The sequence below is a fragment of the Schistocerca cancellata genome, chromosome 1 (assembly GCF_023864275.1).
Source record: "Schistocerca cancellata isolate TAMUIC-IGC-003103 chromosome 1, iqSchCanc2.1, whole genome shotgun sequence".
Lineage (NCBI taxonomy): Eukaryota > Metazoa > Arthropoda > Insecta > Orthoptera > Acrididae > Schistocerca > Schistocerca cancellata.
Genome location: NC_064626.1, coordinates 1,042,751,621 through 1,042,772,982, shown reverse-complemented (window position 1 = coordinate 1,042,772,982; position 21,362 = coordinate 1,042,751,621). Strand labels below are relative to the sequence as shown.

The window sequence follows — 21,362 nt, the reverse complement described above, 5'->3', positions numbered from 1 at the left end:
CACTCCGTCATCAGGCCACAAGTGGTCTATCGGGACCATCCGACCGCCGTGTCATCCTCAGATGAGGATGCGGATAGGAGGGGCGTGTGGTCACCACACCGCTCTCCCGGTCGTTACGATGGTTTTCTTTGTCCGGAGCCGCTACTATTCGGTCGAGTAACTCCTCAATTGATATCACGAGGCTGAGTGCACCCCGAAAAATGGCAACAGCACATGGCGGCCCGGATGGTCACCCATCCAAGTGCCGTCCACGCCAGACGGCGCTTAACTTTGGTGATCTGACGGGAACCGGTGTACCCACTGCGGCAAGGCCGTTGCCCTGTATCTCATGAAACAGGAACATTAAAGGTTCGATGCCACTGTAGCAGTATCATCCCTTTTCGTAAATGATCCGTCAAGATATATCGAACTCCTGCATGGAAGTATTAAAGCCTCTTGGCATTGGATGACAATTCTGATTTCATAGTTCTTATTAAATGTGGTTGATGCATAAGTTTATATACGAGAAGTACACTCATCATATTCCACCGGGCTAGTTACATCGAACGACATCACTGCGTGGCTTCAGATCCACAGATTTGAGGAACTCGTAGTTTGCGCTGGTAGTCACCTTGCTGTTCTTTCGTAAAATGCCACACTGCGTGTTGTACACTTTGGCTTTATATCTTACGTCCATCCTGTCTTCGTTGCCATTTCGAGGCTGCTGCAATCCCTAACTGGTTGAAGCTCGCCGCCGGCGCTTACAGTCCGGCAAGTTAAAGATCGTCAATTCTGCCTCCAACAGGTCCCAAGTCGTGAAAGGCCGTCGCCGCTTCTGGGTCTCTGCAAGTTCAGCGTCACTGCTGGTTCCGCTTTAGATGTAACTGTACAATGATTTCCTCGCTGCGAAAAACGACAAGTTGATTATCCTGGTCCACAATACGTTGTTGTTGCTGTGGTCTTCAGTCCAGAGATTGGTTTGATACAGATCTCCATGCTACTCTATCCTGTGCAAGCTTCTTCATCTCCAAGTACCTACTGCAACCTACATCTTTCTGAATCTGCTTAGTGTATTCATCTCTTGGTCTCCCTCTACGATTTTTACCCTCCACGCTGCCCTCCAATCTAAATTGGTAATCCCTTGATGTCTCAACACATGCCCTACCAACCGATCCCTTCTTCTAGTCAAGTTGTGCCACAAACTCCTCTTCTTCCTATTCAGTACCTCCTCATTAGTTATATGATCTACCCATCTAATCTTCATCATTCTTCTGTAGCACCACATTTCAAAAGCTTCTATTCTCTTCATGTCCACACTAGTTATCGTCCATCCTTCACTTTCATACATGGCTACGCTCTATACAAATACTTTCAGAAACGACTTCCTGACACTTAAATCTATACTCTATGTTAACAAATTTCTCTTCTTCATAAACGCTTTCCTTGCCATTGCCAGTCTACATTAGATATCCTCTCTACTTCGACCATCATCAGTTATTTTGCTTCCCAAATAGCAAAACTCCTTTACTACTTTGTCTCATTTCCTAATCTAATTCCCTCATTGTCACCCGATTTAATTCGACTACATTCCATTATCTTCGTTTTGCTTTTGTTGGTGTGCATCTTATATAGTCCTGTCAAGAAACTGTCCATTCCGTTCAACTGATCTTCCAAGTCCTTTGCTGTCTCTGACAGAAATACGTAGCTCAGATAATCCAAAGCCTGGGCTGTTACTTGGAGGTAAACTGCATTGGTAGAGGTCTCAAAGATTTTACACTCTTTTCCCGCTGATGGGAAGAATCTGTTAACTGTGTGAATCAATCTATTGTTGAGATAAGTGTCTGTTGTAATGTTACACTCGACACAGATTGTACTGACATGGAGTATATCCACTGACTGGTCGGATCTATAGAATTCATTTGGGTCCTTCTTCAAAATCTGTGCTTTCTGAAACTCAGGAGCCATCCTGTTCATTCTTTCCAGTTGAAGTCAATCATTGTAGTCGTAGTCTTTATTTCAGATTTAAGTGTACTGATATTTGCACTTAGTGCAATCCTTTTTACAGATCGTTTTAAAACTTATTTTAAATCGTCAATATCGTGTGCACCGGGTTCTGTATCTGCAATTTCTTTTCCACCATTAATCTCCAGATGAAGTTTATCGGTAGGCTCTGTGATATTCTGAATGCTGTTATAAATCTCCAGTCTAATCAGTGCAATACTCCACTCCCTATTGCTTAAATCAATTAGTGGGAAGTAATTTGGGCGTAATACCGACGATTGTTCTTCTTAACTCTTGTGGCGGCTGAAAGTCTCCAAATGAATCGAAATAGGAGAAGCTGTTTGTATTTTTCTTAACATACACCACTCAGTGGGTTCCTGATCCCCTAAATCCGCATTTTCCCGAATTCCAAGTATCCTTCGGCAATGTATCCCACATAAACACAATCTTGAAATATTGAATTTTTTAATGATGAACAAGAGCAGATCTTTATTTGTAAGCGGACTGTTCGGTAGGATACTTAATGGGCTTTTTTATTTATTTATTTATGTAGAGACCTAGTCTTGAAACTTCCTGGCAGATTAAAACTGTGTGCCGGACCGAGACTCGAACTCGGGACCTTTGCCTTTCGCGGGCAAGTGCTCTACCAGCTGAGCTACCCAAACACGACTCACGCCCCGTCCTCACAGCTTTACTTCTGCCAGTACCTCGTCTCCACCTTCCAAACTTTACCGAAGCTCTCCTGCGAACTTTGCAGAACTAGCACTCCTGAAAGAAAGGATATTGCGGAGACCTGGTCTTTTCATGCATGGTTTCAGGTATAGCCCTTTTCTGATGGCGGCTGCTTCCATCATACGGTTTTGTCTTCTTGCTTCCTCTAGCTGTTCCTGGGAGTTCTGTGCTTTCTTCACTATTCTGGCAATGGCCACAGTACCACCAGCCAATGAACCCATCGCTGAGTGAACTGCGAGGGCAGGAATGAGGTAGGGAATATTTCCAGCTGATATCTTGGGTACTGGCAGAACACTGGGTGCTTTAACCATTCCTGTATGCTTCAGGGCACTTTTGGCTGCACACGCCGCTGGCAGGATACAGTTTTTTAAACACCCCTGCGCTGTCTTCTTCTTCTTGATCGGTGTCTTCTTCTTCAGTTCACGACAAACAGCATTCATAACTTGCTTAAAATTCACACCCAACCCCAACTTAATTTTACCATGCATGGTTTTATCAACTACAAATGCTGCAATGCGGTGCCGTACCAGTATCCTTTCTTGCACGTATTGCCTTCGCTTTATCAGCTAAAATTCGATCTGCAATGTGGCGTCCTGGGAGATCTTTATGTTTTGCATAAGCAATGTCGTGTTCCAAACACGCCTCGTCAAGCAGGTTAATCCCCTTATCACCCTGAAGCTTTGTAACAGGTCCACAGTAATTATACCCTGGAATGCGCAGTTTAACGAGAAGTTTGTCGAGAATACCACTGCCTCCTATAACGCGTCTCCTGTCACACATGTTATGCTACTGTGCTGATTGTGCTCTGTGAACAGGAGATCGTCAGCGTCAATCCAGTTGTTTTGTGTTGCAGGAAAACCAAGCCATTTAACTAGTGCAGTATTCCCTCGACATCTTATTACACGCTCTGTGAGAAACACTTATGGTTCTGAGCTCTTCTACTTCTGCTCTATGTAAAAGCGTTCTGAAACTTCATTGGTTCAAAAAATCAAATGGCTCTGAGCACTATGGGACTTAACAGCTGTGGTCATCAGTCCCCTAGAACTTAGAACTACTTAAATCTAACTAACCTAAGGACATCACACACATCCATGCCCGAGGCAGGATTCGAACCTGCGACCGTAGCAGTCGCACGGTTCCGGACTGCGCGCCTAGAACTGAAACTTCATTGTAGTTGCTATTCCTTAAGATGTAGATTCTAAGATTTGTTCTCTGCACTTTGGAAACTGTGAATATCTCACTCGACTAGTGTGGGAGCCAAGACTTTTCAAATGCTGTCTTGTGTATTGAGATACGTACCAAATTACTCACTTAAAATTTCTGTTTAGACGGATTCCGATTTTTAATATAATAATTCACCGTATCCATTAGTCCATTATCAGGAACATTGATTGGTCTCGCTTTTATTGTGCTATGTTTGGTTCAGTTATACTGGGCAATTATTTCTGGGAGGATATCTGTCCATTTGGTTTGCATCCCGCCTGGAAGGCGGCGCGTGGGTCCGCTCCCGAAAACTGAAAGGTTGGCCGAATGCAGGAAGTGAGTAGGAGCAGGAAAAGGTGAAGATCTCTCGGTACTGCTCTTAGAAATGGTTTTACCATATCACAATATTAACTGAATACATAACTTTGCACTGAGATGCGAAGTCTTAGACATGTTGTAAGTAGTACATAGTTTCAATAGCAAGCTGAGGTTGAAGCGATGTTTCCATGCCGTCTACTCTTGATGGGCTGAATCTGGAGCGGAGTTCGTAGAGCTCTCCTGCTCCGGCTAGAGTGTGCTATCGTCGGTGTCTGTCGTAGTGGCAACCTAGCAGAGCGCACCTACGTTGTGACATCGTAGCTATCGATACCACAATTTGTATGAGCTGCAAAGATTAAAACACATCCACTTTTGACCTTTTATTGTTCTGTTCAGACGTTCCTCGATACTCACCTTCAGGTGAGTGAATTTTGAGTACTGATGTATTCTGTACTGTTAGACGGGACAGGTTTAGTTGGTTGACGTACTTGATTGATCACTATCTTTCGTCGTACGGTGCACTACCAAAGTTCCACCTACATCAGTACGACGTCTGATCACCACCAGTCCGTTTCTCCGCATACGTAGATACTGTCCAGACGATGTTAAAAGCAGCACTGAAGAAAAACACGGTCAATACTTATGTTTGCAAAGTCCGCATAAACTCTGGTAGCAAGCTATCCTGTAAAATCTAGTTTAACAATTTCGGGTGGAGGGCGATTGCTACGTCTCTTTAGAAAATTGTCAGAATTCAGCAAACGAGTTCTTTTACTTTTTTAGGTTCAAAATAAACACTTGCCAACAACCCATATTCAATGAACGAACAATATCACTGTCCTCAGCTCACAGATCAGACAACTCAGTACACATGCAAGGCAGCCAGAGATGCACTTAAGTCCTACACGAATTATTACACGATTTACAGTCATTACTCTGCTACAATATACGAGTTTCACATTCGGTCCTTTTCAGTGGATTTCTAATAAAGAAACAACTCGCCAACTACACTCCTGGAAATTGAAATAAGAACACCGTGAATTCATTGTCCCAGGAAGGGGAAACTTTATTGACACATTCCTGGGGTCAGATACATCACATGATCACACTGACAGAACCACAGGCACATAGACACAGGCAACAGAGCATGCACAATGTCGGCACTAGTACAGTGTATATCCACCTTTCGCAGCAATGCAGGCTGCTATTATCCCATGGAGACGATCATAGAGATGCTGGATGTAGTCCTGTGGAACGGCTTGCCATGCCATTTCCACCTGGCGCCTCAGCTGGACCAGCGTTCGTGCTGGACGTGCAGACCGCGTGAGACGACGCTTCATCCAGTCCCAAACATGCTCAATGGGGGACAGATCCGGAGATCTTGCTGGCCAGGGTAGTTGACTTACACCTTCTAGAGCACGTTGGGTGGCACGCGATACATGCGGACGTGCATTGTCCTGTTGGAACAGCAAGTTCCCTTGCCGGCCTAGGAATGGTAGAACGATGGGTTCGATGACGGTTTGGATGTACCGTGCACTATTCAGTGTCCCCTCGACGATCACCAGTGGTGTACGGCCAGTGTAGGAGATCGCTCCCCACACCATGATGCTGGGTGTTGGCCCTGTGTGCCTCGGTCGTATGCAGTCCTGATTGTGGCGCTCACCTGCACGGCGCCAAACACGCATACGACCATCATTGGCACCAAGGCAGAAGCGACTCTCATCGCTGAAGACGACACGTCTCCATTCGTCCCTCCATTCACGCCTGTCGCGACACCACTGGAGGCGGGCTGCACGATGTTGGGGCGTGAGCGGAAGACGGCCTAACGGTGTGCGGGACCGTAGCCCAGCTTCATGGAGACGGTTGCGAATGGTCCTCGCCGATACCCCAGGAGCAACAGTGTCCCTAATTTGCTGGGAAGTGGCGGTGCGGTCCCCTACGGCACTGCGTGCGTCGCTGCGGTCCGGTCCCAGGTCGACGGGCACGTGCACCTTCCGCCGACCACTGGCGACAACATCGATGTACTGTGGAGTCCTCACGCCCCACGTGTTGAGCAATTCGGCGGTACGTCCACCCGGCCTCCCGCATGCCCACTATACGCCCTCGCTCAAAGTCCGTCAACTGCACATACGGTTCACGTCCACGCTGTCGCGGCATGCTACCAGTGTTAAAGACTGCGATGGAGCTCCGTATGCCACGGCAAGCTGGCTGACACTGACGGCGGCGGTGCACAAATGCTGCGCAGCTAGCGCCATTCGACGGCCAACACCGCGGTTCCTGGTGTGTCCGCTGTGCCGTGCGTGTGATCATTGCTTGTACAGCCCTCTCGCAGTGTCCGGAGCAAGTATGGTGGGTCTGACTCACCGGTGTCAATGTGTTCTTTTTTCCATTTCCAGGAGTGTATTTCATAAAGGGGTATGAAACATGCCACGTGGAATTCTACAAAGGCCGAAAGTTCACACCTGTTTATCTGTCCAACAGATCACCTCACAAAGCTCAGATTTTCACAAACTGATCGTAAATGCAACTGCTATCACGGCTATACAATCCGGGCGCGAGAAACCAGTAACTTCACAAGTCCAACATGACCTGCACGTCCGATAGTTGGCCAGCGACTCTTGTTCAGGCTGTTTCTCTCCCAGTATAACTACTTAGCAATGCGCGGGAACTCTGATTGGCTGATCAAAATGACCAGCCAATCAGAACTATCCTTCGAGATTATTCTCGGGCTAAAACTGTCCTACGTCAATCACTATTCCCAGTTATATTTACGTCATTTCAATATACAAATATTAATATAATGTTTAACAAAACCAAGCGAAAGGAAAACTAAACTCAAAATAAATTTAGAAACTCATTACTCTGCAAACGGCTACTCTGGCTGCCTCCTTACAAAAGCAAGTACACTTAGAGATACGTCATCAGCAATGTGGGTAAAAACAACTTTCCCACTACACAGTTACGTAATGGTGTAACAAGAGATAATATTGAATTTTTTTCGTATGTCCCACATATACACTCTCACTCATTCTCATTTACTCATACCACAACACATTAAATAAGTACTGATGTTTTCTGAATTTTATATTACAAAAAAATGCAAAATAGTTAACGTGTTTAATCATGAAACTCTAAACAAATTGACCTAATGTGCTGTGAGCTTCAGTAATGATTCCACATGATACTAAACGACAAACTGTTATGAATCCTAACTGACTTTAATCTTACAAGTGTCGGTTTCGGGTGTTTTAGGTAATTTTCTCTAACTCTGAAAGTATGCCAGCTAGAAAGCTGAGATGTTTACACAATCTTCTTTTTAATAGCGATGGTCAGTATATTGACTTTTAACTAAGCTGGACAATATTTAATGTAGTTTAATTAAATTGTTTGGGGCTTGAATATTCTGTCGCTCGAACTGCCACATGTACAGCTTCCCACGGCTAGGCTAGCGACAGGTGCGAATGAGTCACGCTAAGATACAAGCGGCTGTTTCTATCTCCACGAACGGCTCCAAAGGTACGAGCCGTACTGCAAAGTAGTGCAGTAAATACTATTGCGTATTGACTCGCGACGTTACAACTGCTGCATTATGGCCCTGAAAAACTCTCCACCATGATCGGTTTGGAGGTTGTCTGGGCATCGATTCGTCCCTGTCTGCAACAAATGCTCAAACACATCTGCGACATTTCCCACCATTTTTGTTTGAAATGGTAACGCTCAGAAAAATTTGGAGTATGTATCAATAACCATTAAAATATCTTTGTATCCAATATTCTCATGTGGATATTCTCTCATATCTACAAGATCAGCTTGTCTTTCCTTTTTTCTTTTAAATCATAGCATGCCTGCAAGGGGACATTTTGTGTGCTGGTTTGTGCAATTCTCGAACTATTATCTCCGTCTCATTCGGATATATATATATATATATATATATATATATATATATATATATATATATATATATATATATAAGCTCTGAAATTATTGAGACAACCTCATTCGAATGAGCTCCAGCTGATACCATGAGCAGTCGTAATCGATCTATTATCTCATTGAGGTCGTTGTAGTATATTTACTTATGAGGCTGATTGCTGACTCTTTCATGTTGAAAAGCAATACCATGACCACTGCCTTACAGACCTATAATAATGGTCTTATAATGTCTCTGTATTTCGCGCTGCGTTGGTTTCCTGCTTTCCTGTGTACAACGGTCAGTTGTAGTATTTCAACACACATCTCCAGATCTTTGGGTGAAAATTTTAATTGTTTTTGAATGTTTTACGAAAATGAGGTTCAGTAGACGGGATGTTCTTTGAAAGTTCCTATCCCTACCTGTATTGTCTTTTCATTTAAAGTTATAGCAGATCGCAACTACGAAACAGAGACGCCAACAGAAAATTAAAAGCGATATGGAATGGCATGGAGCTGGAGCACTCTCACAAGCCAAAATATCTGGGGATCAAGGTGCAATAATATAATCAGCAAGCTCACGAATAGGGGATGTGCTGTCCAACTGAAAGTACTCAGAACATCGGCCCTTGCATTATGTTACTCTCCCGCTGAATACGCCTGCCCTGTTTGGTACAGTTTTGTACATGCTAGGCATGGGGATGTTGCCCTCAACTAGACATGTAGAATATAACATCAGAATGCCTGGGAGCAACACCTACTTACAAACTCTGCAACCTGGTGGGGATATATAAGTTGCCGCGAACACAGAGAAAAGCAAAGCGGAACTAAACGCTGCTGACCCGCTTCATGTGCACCAACCTCCTCCAAGCAGGCTCAAATCTAGGAAGGGATTTCTAAAAATTTCCGACAAAGACAGTACATCACCGTCAATGGCACGACAAAACCTGTGGACAAACAGAAACGCAGATATCGCATCATGGATCCCAATTTCGGAGGCCTTCTCCCCAGGCGAAAACCTGCAATGGAACGCGTGGAAGTCCCTCAACAGACTAAGAAGTGGTGTGGGCAGAACAAAGGATAATGTGGCCAAATAGAACTATCTTGGGTACCCATCAACGGTATGCGAACGTGGAGCCGAATAAACCACCAAGCACCTGTGCAACTGTCCCCAGTGCCCAGTTTCCTGCACGCTGGAAGACCCACTGTGGGCCACGGATAATGGCGTCGCGGTCGCTAATTTTTGGTCTGATTATATTTAGTGTTTGTAATCTGTTTACTGCCAACGAACCATGTTGGTAGCTGATGGTTGGAGACGCAACATCAATGTTACAGGTAGTCTGCGAAAACCAGCTCATACATGTTTTCCACAGAGGAATCGTGTATACGATTGGAGTTAACCCCCCTCAGCGTCAGATAAGGCCTGAAGATGGTGTAATGAAGCACCGAAAGTGGTAGCCATGTAATAAATAACATCGTAAGGAAGGCTGTAAGTGTTCCATTTTGTTTCATAAGGGAACGGCTGTAATTCCTCAAACCTCTAATCAGAAGGATGGACATACAAAAAAGATGAAGGAGTTGATCAATTTACTTATCATCAGCACCCCTTATATAGGCACTAATATGAGCCTTGTTCTGCTACAGATCTAAGATTATGGTGTTAACAATAGTAATTTCCACATTTCTAATCTTGTGGTACGGTTTTCATTACTTCTGCCTACTTGTGTGACAGGATAGCTCAACTTCAGTGGGAAGAAGGCCACTAAATGAGAACTACAATTTTCAGTTAAAAGATATAACTATTCAGGAAAATAAGTCACAAAATGATCCGAAACGGTAGTTTGGTCCCGAGATACGTTACAAAGCTAATGTTTTAGGGCTTACATCCTTGGTCGGTAGCAGGATTTTTTTCTGTCATTGCTTCTTTTGCTTCTGGCAATGCATTGTGTGCGTTTCAAAAATGCCACTGTGTTTCATGTTCCATAATTAATTGTAAGAGAGAAAGGTTAAAGTTATCGGTTTTCAAAGAGGCGATATTTTGTTTTTGTGATGTTGTCACAGGTTACGCAGTAACGTCAGTCATGTATCACGTTGTACAGTTTCGTTTATTTAAAAGACATTTTTAAATCAGCTACATTGTGCTTGTTTCGTTGAAATTCAAAACCACAATAAATGTTGACACGAAATTCGACGTTTCGGACAGTTATTAGCAATGGAAATTCATTCAGAGGTGGTGGAGGTTTATAAGGATATTGCTTCTTTATTTTTAACACAGAAGAAATGTGTAGCTGAATCCAGACTTTGCTATAGTTCTATTATACATGAATGACAACCAAAACAGACGGAGTGTGACAGTTTGGTGTTTGACGATCAGCAAGTAGACACAAGAATATGGTTTACTTTACGTGAAAAAATAGCAATGAGAAACTCGGCAGCAAAACGGGTGCCGTTTTTTGGACACTGACCGAAAACAACTACAAAAACCAATTTCCCAACGATGTTTGAACAGTTTTCTAAAATATTCAGCTGTTGTTTTTATCTAATCTGTGACTGCAGATGAGATACAGGACCTCCACGTCATGACGTAAAGGAAAGAACAATCAGGCAATTGGATGGAAGCTAGAAGCCTTGCACCATGCAAGTAGAGACACATTTTATCTGCCAGAAAGGTTATGTCATCATTTCCTAATTATCTTACAAGTTCAAATGGTTCAGATGGCTCTGAGTACTATGGGACTTAACTACTGAGGTCATCAGTCCCCTAGAACTTAGAACTACCTAAACCTAACTAACCTAAGGACATCGCAGCATCAGTGCCCGAGGCAGGATTCGAACCTGCGACCGTAGCGGTCGCGCGGTTCCAGACTGTAGCGCCTAGAACCGCTCGGCCACCCCGGCCGGCTACCTCACAAGCAGTAAAAGAATAACTGACAAACGTATACAAGTCTTCTGGGACAAGTGGATGAAAAAAATACGTGAGAAGGTGCCTGTATTGTAAAAGAAAGCAAAGATCTTTTTGCAGTGCAATACACCTGCTAAAAAAAATTGTACTGGCAATGATAGAACTCAATCACCATGAGAATAATTATTGGAACATCCGCTATATTAGCCTATTTTGGCACCGTCTGACTTCCAGCTACTCCCACATCTAAAGAAATTTGTGTCTAGAAAACGTTTGCGTCCTATGAAGAGGTTATGGCAGACAGGTGCCGTTTTCAGACCTTCCTGTGTAAGTAGGCTGTTTAGGTTTTCTTATTGGTAACGCCATGTAGCGCTCTGTATGAAAATCACTGGCTGTGCTGTGTGCAGTCTGTGGCTAGTTTGCATTGTTGTCTGCCATTGTAGTGTTGGGCAGCTGCATGTGAACAGCGCATAGCGTTGCGCAGTTGGAGGTGAGCCGCCAGCAGTGGTGGATGTGGGGGGAGAGATGGCGGAGTTTTGAAATTTGTAAGACTGGATGTCATGAACTGCTATATACATTATGACTTTTGAACACTATTAAGGTAAATACATTGTTTGTTCTCTATTAAAATCTTTCATTTGGTAACTATCCCTATCAGTAGTTAGTTCCTTCCGTAGTTTGAATCTTTTATTTAGCTGGCAGTAGTGGCGCTCACTGTATTGCAGTAGCTCGAGTAACCAAGATTTTTGTGAGGTAAGTGATTTGTGATACGTCCCCTTACAAAAATTATGCAAGACTGTGCTTAAACTGACACACAATATTTTTAGCGCAACGCAATCTGACTTTCAAAAATCCCTACAAAAGAATGGCCCTGACTAACATTAACACCTGACCTAACCTAACCTAACCTAACCTAACCTAACCATATTTGCTCAATTTGTTTAATATCTAGTTTCTAGCTGCCCTGCAGCATTGGTTAAAATAAAATTTTATAGATGTACTAATATAAATATTTTATGCCTACAGATCCAGTAAAGAATAACTTTATGATGTACTTCAAAAAAAACGAAGGAGCACAAAAAGACATTTGCCTTCACAATAATTGCATACAGAATTTTCTTTTCAAGTACTTGGTAATTTCTTTTGTAAAATAAATTGTGATGCATCACTCTAGTATTAAGATGTGACATAGGTATTAGACATGGCCATCTTTAGTGTAATATTTTTTTTTGCTTGAGCTTTGTCATGTTTAAATATAAGTTATTACATTTGCTGCTGCTGTTTGCCAGGCATAGTGCTACTAAATTTCACTTTGTATTACTCTGTTAAGCTAGTTTTACTACTGATTTATTTTTCTTGTTGCTGCACATTGGCTCATATTAATTGTAATATTGCAATTACTTTGCCAATTTGAATTTTTTGTCATTGATGTTTGTGTTAATTGTTTTGTGCTGCTGCATTGCCTCGTTCCTTAGTTTATGCATTTGAGCTCAGTAGATTTAAATTAGCTTAAGAGGGGATATACTATATAAGAACCTAACTATGGAGAATAGGGAAAGAATGCATTGAGAAGTTATATGAAAAACATTTGGGCCAGAATGAGTATTGTACAATGAGCAATAATTATTTTGAAAGAAATATGAATAGAATACAGAAAGGAGGTATAGATAGGACTTTTGGGAATAATGATGAACGAAGGGAGATCTCCAAGGAAAAAAAGGTTTTGTTTGCAAAATACTGCAGTACCAAATGTTACACTGAAAACAAACTCTGTCCTTTCCCCCTGTGTTATTCTGCTATGTGTTTGTGTACTTTTGCATATTTGTGTTTTTCCTGTCTTTATGTATTTAGCTAATAAGATTTATGTTGTAGAATTTTTCAAATACTATGTTATTTTCTTCATAAAGATATTTAGACATTATTTATTCTGTTTTGTTTTAATGCTCATGTTGATGTTTCAAAAGTTATTCTGATCTTTCCTATATTTACTTATGTCATAATTCCTGTAACACTGATGCATATTTATATTTCTATTCTTTTGTAAAGCCTGTTTTACTACAAATGTTATCTGTACTATTATGTTCTTTAATGATGTATTTTGTACCTTTGTAATTGTATTCTTATGTTATACAATTGTAATTGACACCAGTTCATCATATTATTAACTTGTAAGTTCCATTTCACTGCACACATTTCTGTTGGTCATAGTATATGGACAATATGTGAGAAGTAGGGACTGTTAGTGTTTGCACGTGTGTTAATAATTCAGCAAGGGACTGGATAACAGTATTGCTGGTTCTAAGGACAATTCCAAAAAACTTTGTGAGTGCACAAGTGGTGGTTATGGACTTGCTATATTATCCGCAAGACTCTTCAATGGTGATTGTGCACCTGCACAGTCACAACAGATGGCTGCTGGCCATCTCTACAAGGACTACAGTGGGTCTGCATCTTTGATGACCCACCAATACCATTATTTCTACAAGGACTACAGTGGATCTACACCTTTGCTGACTCAACAGTACCATTATTTCTACAAGGACTGCAGTGGGTCTGCACCTCTAGTGGGCCACCAATACCACAATCTCTACCAGGACTACAGTGGGTCTGCACTTCTGGTGGCCCACCAATACCACAATCTCTACCAGGACTACAGTGGGTCTACTGTGTGATGACCTACCTACCAATATTCTTCAAAACTTCGACTGACTCTGCTATGGGTTTGCTCTGTTGTGGCCCATTACCTGTGTGCATGTCAAGACTCAGCACTGTCTTTCCGTTGGAAGGACAACACTACTTCTTCAAGATGGCATGGAAATCCACTACTTCCGTGTGCATTCTCTTTTACTACTCAGACTTTGAGAAAAAAAAACCTGTAATTTTACTGTGATAAATGATCAGGACTGTCTTTATGGGACTGTGTGAAAATTTTAGCTTTTGACCAACATTGTATCAATAACTGTGTGCATTTGGTATCTTTGTTATTGTAATTATGAAAAATTTTATCAAATCATTATTGGCCACTGCCCAAAACAATTTGTAAAATTTTTTGTGGGGAGCATGGGGGCTATGTAAGTAGGCTGTTTAGGTTTTCTTATTGGTAACGCCATGTAGCACTCTGTATGAAAATCACTGGCTGTGCTGTGTGCAGTCTGTGGCTAGTTTGCATTGTTGTCTGCCATTGTAGTGTTGGGCAGCTGCATGTGAACAGCGCATAGCGTTGCGCAGTTGGAGGTGAGCCGCCAGCAGTGGTGGATGTGGGGAGAGAGATGGCGGAGTTTTGAAATTTGTAAGACTGGATGTCATGAACTGCTATATACATTATGACTTTTGAACACTATTAAGGTAAATACATTGTTTGTTCTCTATTAAAATCTTTCATTTGGTAACTATCCCTATCAGTAGTTAGTGCCTTCCGTAGTTTGAATCTTTTATTTAGCTGGCAGTAGTGGCGCTCACTGTATTGCAGTAGTTCGAGTAACCAAGATTTTTGTGAGGTAAGTGATTTGTGAAACGTATAGGTTAATGTTAGTCAGGGCCATTCTTTTGGAGGGATTTTTGAAAGTCAGATTGCGTTGCGCTAAAAATATTGTGTGTCAGTTTAAGCACAGTCTTGCATAATTTTTCTAAGGGGACATTTCACCTGAATCGTACATAATGCATGGACTCTACCCTCTGGAAATGCTCTAGGTAGTGAAACGGCCTGAAAGAGGTCTTAGAACAAATTTTCCTTTTTAATTCCACTCAATGACAGCAAATGTAGAGGCATACCGTTACTTAGCAATATAAATGACAGCCGTGCTGCGCACTGACCCGTGCATGCGATGTGATTTAATATTTAAACTGGTTTTTTGATATTTAATTTCGTTTGTTTTTATTCGCATATGGTGATTTGCTGTAGAGTGATACAAACAATGGTTCCGTATATCTGTTGGAGATTCTCTGGATTTTGGTCTTTGTATTCGATCAATGGCTAAAAGTATACGTTGTGCGTGCTGTTTATGACGGAAGGTGTACTGCTGAATCTCAAAGGGTAACAGTAGTGTTTCATTTAGCTAGAAGTCTACATGTTTGATAAAGTCTGTATGAGAACTTCACAAAGGAAGCTTCTTCCTAACCGACACACTAGGTGTCCATCAAGTCCTGCTATCAGTTCATGTAACCGTAACTTGGAAACAGTAAGAAACAGACATCGCGCTTTCTTGTATTACGTTTAGCGGCTCAACAAGTTATTTTCTGTTGCGCCACAAATTAAATTTGTGCCCCACTCGTCGCTAGGGTAGCAGTCACATTAACTGGTATTGTGTTTACGTGAACCCCTGATGTACACCAGAAAAAGAAGTCTAATGGCGTCACATGGGAAGAACACGTGGACCGTGCGATGGGACCATTTATCAGGAAATGTGACGTTCAGCATACCCACAAATTCAAATTGCTGTGAGAAGATACACCGTCATGCTGAAAGCTGCAGCCCCTAGATCTGTGGTAGCAGAATTTGTCAGAACATGTCCTAATAAATATTTCCCGTTATGATTTTCTTTGCGAAAGAATATTTGCCATCACCCAGTTGCGCGTTAGACAATTTTAGATGTTAAACTTCCGATTTCCACGGATATATTCACGTGCATTGAGTCGGTTTTCGGAGCACAAATTCGTAATGCGGTGATTTACATATTCCATCTGAAAAGAAGACACTTTTTCAGGTTGTCATTGTCAGCATCTATGGACACCAGCCTGGGACAAACGAATGCAAATCTCAGAGGACGATCCCTTCGTCTGCAGTACTGTGATCATTTGCAATTTGTCCATAAAAAGGCATAAACGCTTAAGTAACAGTTACGGACATTGGATATTCCTTCCTGCAATTCGCGTGATGCACTGCGAACTGATTACTTGGGGCTGCGTTGCATTGTACTTGCGCATTATAAACATGTACTTGACACACAAAGGGTCGTCCACTTCGAGAAAAGGCTTTGACACTGCCTGTCGTTTTAATACTCTCAGAACCTGGCCTATTTTATATACCCGTCCAAAGAAACCACTCAATTTTACCAATAATTTTAAAAATCACTGCAATAGATCTCGTGACTGGATTGTGGCAAATTTAGAATCATTTTAAAGCTGCGCTTTTCTGTTTCAGTACTAAGTGAAATAAACTTTCTCTGGTATTACAGTCACTGCATAAAATTTCACACCGAATCGTATTGGTTTTTAGTGTAGGAAATTTTGAAACAAGGTTCCAGGCATAGTGTTCACACTGGTAGTGTGTCTCTTTGCGAGAAGGTTTGCCACTCACTTTCTTGCTTCTGGAATTGCACACGTGACACACACAAGCAGCTTATTCCTCAGTGGTTGGAAGTATGTGCTGCAAAAAATGTTTCCTTATTAGCCAACCTGCCGTTCTTTTCTGTATAAAACTTCAAGCGTATTATATGCAACAAACTGAACTTCAAGCATTGTTATAAATTCTGTTATTGTGAGTTTCTTAATGTGCACTGCGCTGTACAACCAAGAGGCATTTGATGCCCCCATCAGTAGCAGACGGAAATGTAATTTTCTCCACCATTACACCGTTCTGTGTGGCAGTGAATTACACTCCAATTTTATTCAGATTGTAATCTAATACCTGAAGTGGTTTCAATTCTACAGCCCCATTTTTCTTATTACATGTACCAAATATGGCCTGGTGCTTTGTAGACAATGTATATACATCTCTCTTATCCTTCCACTTCATTACCATTATACACTGAAGAGCCAAAGAAATTGGTATATCTGCCTAATCTCGTGTAGGGCCCCCGCGAGCACGCAAAAGCGCCGCAACACGGCATAGCATGGACTCGACTAATGTCTGAAGTAGTGCTGGTGGGAACTGACACCATGAATCCTGCAGGGTTGTCCATAAAGCCCTAAGAGTAAGAGGGAGTGCAGATCTCTTCTGAACACCTCGTTGCAAGGCATCTCAGATATGCTCAATATTGTTCATGTCTGGGGAGTTTGTTCGTCAGTAGAAGTGTTTGAACTCAGAAGAGTGCTCCTGGGGCCACCCTATAGCAATTCTGGACATGTGTAGTGCCGCATTGTCCTGCAGCAATTTCCCAAGCCCATCGGAATGCACAATGGACATGAATGGATGCTGGTGATCAGACAGGGTGCTTACGTACGTGTCACCTGTCAGAGTCGAGTCTAGACGTATCAGGGGTTCCATATCATTCCAATTGCACACGCCCCATACCGTTACAGACCCTCTACCAGCTTGAACAGTCCCCTGCTGACATGGAGGATCCATGGACTCATGAGGTTGTCTCCATACACGTACATGTTCATCCGCTCGAGACAATTTGAAACGAGACTCGTCCGACCAGGCAACATGTTTTCAGTCATCAACAGTCCAATGTCGGTGTTAACAAGCCCAGGCAAGGCGTAAAGCTTTGTGTCGTGCAATCATCAAGGGTACAGGAGTGGGGCCTTCGGCTCCGGAAGCCCATATCGATGACATTTCGTTGAACGGTTCGCATGCTGGCACTTGTTGATGGCCCACCATTCAAGTCTGCAGCAATCTGTGGAAGAGTTGCAATTCTGTCACGTTGTACGATTCTTTCCAGTCGTCGTTGGTCCCGCTGCAGGATCTTTTTTCGGCCGTAGCGATGTCGGAGATCTGATGTTTTACGGGATTCCTGATATTCACGGTACCCTCGTGAAATTATCGTACGGGAAAATCCCATCTTCATGGCTACCTCGGCGATGCTGTGTCCCATTGCTCGTGCGTCGACTATAACACCACGTTCAAACTCACTTAAATCTTGATACCTGCCATCGTAGCAGCAGTAACCGATCTAACAAATGCGCCGCACACTTGTTGTCTTTTATAGGTGTTGCCGACCGCAGCGCTGTATTCTGCCTGTTTACATGCTTCTGTACTTCTGAATACGCATGCCTATACCAGTTTCTCTGGCACTTCAGTGTATTATCTTTGCGCCTTAAAGACATTTCGCCCGTTTTCACCTTAGTAGCTTCTAAATGTTCCAATAGCCATAGTGTCTGTATCAGCCAGTTGCTGGAACAGCTCTGGACTGGAATGAAATCGGTCTAAATATACAGTATATATGTTCAGCAAACAGCTTTCAGACAACAATCGCAATATAACAATAGACAAAGAACTGTCAACAATATGCTTACCAGCCTAAACTTCAGAATTTGTACCGTATCCTCTGCTGGCTTCAGCAAGAGCATAAATCCTCAGTCCATACTTACGTGGTTTATTCTGTACGTAAACACGGAAGCTCACACGAACTCAAAACGGGCATATTGCTCCATCAGTTGTCAGCTTTTCTGAGGGACGATATGCCTGTATACATTGCTCCTTCGAATTATTATAGCACGGTAAAATTTTATAAAATTGATTAAATCCATCTTCTGCTGGTCTTTTCTGTTTAGAATTGTCAACAAGATGCACGCATAACAGTATCTAAGTAAAAGGCAAACGGCTCATAACTTGGGGACTCAAATTACAACTGAGAACAGGATTACCCAAATTCACATACGAATGAAAACACCCAAGTAACGCACCGTCGCACTTGCAGTCATTGGCTTCCAGGAACTCAGAACTGAATGAAGCTTCAGGTTATTTCCTCTTCTTTTCTTCCGGATTGTCTGTGATGCATACAAATTTGCCTGTATCTTCAGTTCCTGTACGTCACCGTCAGTAAGGAAGACTTAACTGTAATCCAGTACAGAACTAGGGTCATCAATATTGACTAGTATATGTCTGGGCGTTGCGTTCACAGAAAGAGTATCACATTCAGTCCAGTTGCCGTCTTTTGGATATGGCACTGCCGTTACTTTCCATCCAAAATACATACAACATCATTCTCGTGTACATCTGAAGGCAAGCTGCCATCGATGTTGTTCACTAAAAAGGATATAACAGTATACGAAACTACATACATCGCTCACAGGACAAACACGTTGAGCAGAAATGTGTGTACTGCACAATTACGAGCAATGACATACTATTGCAAATTAATGAATACTTATTTTCAAACACACCACTGTGTTCTGAATCATCTGAATCGCTCCCTGCATTATCCGGAGTGTCACTATCATTTATAAAATCCGCGACTTCTGCATCTGATAACCCTCTACATAACATAAATACAAATAAAACAGCGATATAAGGAAGACTGAGAACGCAAAGATAAGTTTTAAAACAAATTACGACGCTGTAAACAGTACTGCGTGCCACCTATGGACGCATTTTGTTACTAAATGTCTGTAAAACATTTAACACTGACCAAACCAGTTAAAATAACGTTGAAGCGTTTTGCACTAAGTTACATGCAGCGGCTCGTAAAATTTACGGGCCTGGTGATTTTCACGCAACCCCAGGCCCGTAAATCCTACAGGTTTGGCGCTTAGGTTTTTGAATCACTTCGTCAGCTTGTTTTTGCCGGTGCTGCACTCCCATTCTAGCGTCGATGATTCCGCAGTACCGGCGTCACAAATTTTTGATTCTGCATTCCAGATGACACATTCACCTTCTCCTGGTCTGTCGCCATTCTACTGCACTCCAAGCGAAACCTGAAACAGATGACAAAGGAACAACTTTGAGAGCTGTTAAACATTTTACAACAAGCCACGGTTTCCAAGTTACAGTTAAATGAAATGACAGCGGGACTTTGTGGATGCCCTGACATCGGAGCACGACGGGATCATGTAAACTACAAGCTCTAAAATTGCAAAAATATGTAATACAACTTATGCTTCCAGTTAACAGCTCTTTGCATGTACTATTAAACTAAATCTCTCGCAAGCCACGATCATATGGAACGCTGTTACATGGCAGTACCTACGGTATTTTTTCCCGCTCACCGTAAGCTCTTAGAAAATGAACTGAGTAAAATGCAAACCGATTACAGAGGCGGACAAAGGTATGCAGACACTGGAAGTAATCAGAGAAGTAAACCTCAAATGTGTTTTTAACTCAAAACATATATTTTATTCCTTACAAATGTGTAATACGTATGTCGATCTGAACATATGCAGAACAACAGGTAACGCCTTACGTAAAAAAAAAGAAAAACGAAATATACAATAGGCAAAAGCATTCAGACACTCAGCAGTCAGTATTTGGTAATGCATCCCTTTCTCTGTATTACAGCCCTCAGTCTTTGTGGCATGGAGCAAACAACCTTTTTAGTTTTATATCCGAACCGTTATTCACCCATTATTCTTCTATCAGTGCACGCAAATGTGTCAAACTACTCCCATGTCGTAAGTGTAGTCTCGTTTTCAGTTCATTCCAGATGTTTTCAATGGAATTGAGGTCCACATACTGCGGTGGGGTAATGAGGCGATGAGACGTGTTGTATAGGATTCACAGTTTGAAAATTTCCGCCCTATGCTTAGGATCATTGTCTTATTGGAAATAAAAGTCACCTCCAAGATCCAACTCGCAGCACTTTTTGTCAGATTGTGTTTTCGTATATCGAGATAGACAAATTTGGCCCTGGTGCCTTAAATAAATACAAGCTCGCCAACACCCCTGCAAGACATGCATCCCCACACCATCGCACTGCCGCGTCCACGTTTAATGGTTGCTTGCATGTTTTGGGCTCCCACTCTGTGTTTGCTTGACGCCACACTAAACTGCGGCCATCCACTTGGCTCAAAGTAAATTTGCGTTCATCTCTCCGCAGAATCTTGTCTCAAAAGGTCACATCCTTACCGACAAATTCTTCTGCAAAAACCATCCGCTTTTTTGCGTTACACTTACTGACGAACGGTTTGCGCCTTGAAACTCTGGCAATGTACCCAGCCCTGTTCCGGCATTTGCGCACTGTTCTAACACTACCATCGGTACCAACGTCTTCTGCCAGATTTGCCGCTATAGCAGGGGCCGTTGTCAGCGGGTCGTTTTTCACCATTCGAATTATCTTCCTCTTGTCTCTGTTCGTGAGTTTTTGGGGATGCCCCTGTCGTGGACGATTGACGAGAGTTTTTTCTTCTTTCCATTTTTGGACACTAATAAATATAGTGTTTCGGCTTCAGTTGACGACCTTGGACACTTCTGCATATGATTTTCCTCCACTGTACAGCCACACAATAAGCCTTCGCTCTTCCACTGTCGTGTTCCTACCTTTACGGGGCGTGGCGCTATGCCGGGCTTCTGGACTTGACCTGTGCTCTCCTGTAGTACGAGATAGATGCCTTGCGTACTCTGACTGCTTGCTGCCTCCGGGTTCAGACTGCGATTACCTTGTGAAGCGCGGCGGTGCCTGAATACTTTTGTCCTGCGTGAAACACACGCCGCCGGCCGCTGTGG

The 21,362-nt window shown here is 42.6% G+C and overlaps 1 pseudogene; it reads right to left on the bottom strand.

Moving 5' to 3' along the window:
* Positions 1–201: 201 nt before the first annotated feature.
* LOC126100486 (5S ribosomal RNA) lies at positions 202–319 on the bottom strand (annotated as a pseudogene).
* Between the last annotated feature and the right edge of the window lie 21,043 nt (positions 320–21,362).